The sequence below is a fragment of the Fukomys damarensis genome, unplaced genomic scaffold (assembly GCF_012274545.1).
Source record: "Fukomys damarensis isolate Sample0158 unplaced genomic scaffold, DMR_v1.0_HiC HiC_scaffold_8, whole genome shotgun sequence".
Lineage (NCBI taxonomy): Eukaryota > Metazoa > Chordata > Mammalia > Rodentia > Bathyergidae > Fukomys > Fukomys damarensis.
This window is the reverse complement of record NW_022900920.1, coordinates 32,690,409-32,691,202: the sequence shown is the minus strand read 5'-3', so window position 1 is coordinate 32,691,202 and position 794 is coordinate 32,690,409.

The window sequence follows — 794 nt, the reverse complement described above, 5'->3', positions numbered from 1 at the left end:
GGGGACTAATTCAAAAAGAAATGGACGGCTGAATAGACCTGTTATTCGGAAATGCATTAAATTACTCACTATGCACCTATTCTCTTAGAACAGTAAGACAGCAACTACGAGGGAATGCAACTGAAAATTCTGAAAAAAGTCAAGTTTCCTAGGGTTGACAGTATTACGGGCTATTATGTCTTTTAAATAACTTTAATGTTATTGTACTGTATTACAGTCGGTAGGGTGGAAAGCTTTTACTCCCCCAATTCCACTCCCACTTCCGCTTTAACAGCGTGTGGTTCTGGAAAGTTTCGTGTTCGCGGGTCTCAGGTCCTACCAAAAACAGGCCGAAAGGAGTACCTGGACCAGGCCTGGTGCTAACCCCGCCTCAAACCCGCGTTCTGGGGTCCCCCTGCCTGTGCGGAGCCCTGAGCTGTGCTGACGCGTCCGAACGCTGGCTCTGGGACTGGGCCTTTCCGCCACATCTGACTTTGTCTGAGGCCTAGGCTTTAAAGCTGCGAAGCCGCACAACTTTATTCCACCGTGGGAGGCGGCCGGCGGACGGACTGACTGGCGACTGGGGTGCCCGGGGCCCCTCGGGCGGGCGCTTCCCTGCCTGTGCGGAGCCCTGAGCTGTGCTGACGCGTCCGAACGCTGGCTCTGGGACTGGGCCTTTCCGCCACATCTGACTTTGTCTGAGGCCTAGGCTTTAAAGCTGCGAAGCCGCACAACTTTATTCCACCGTGGGAGGCGGCCGGCGGACGGACTGACTGGCGACTGGGGTGCCCGGGGCCCCTCGGGCGGGCGCTTTT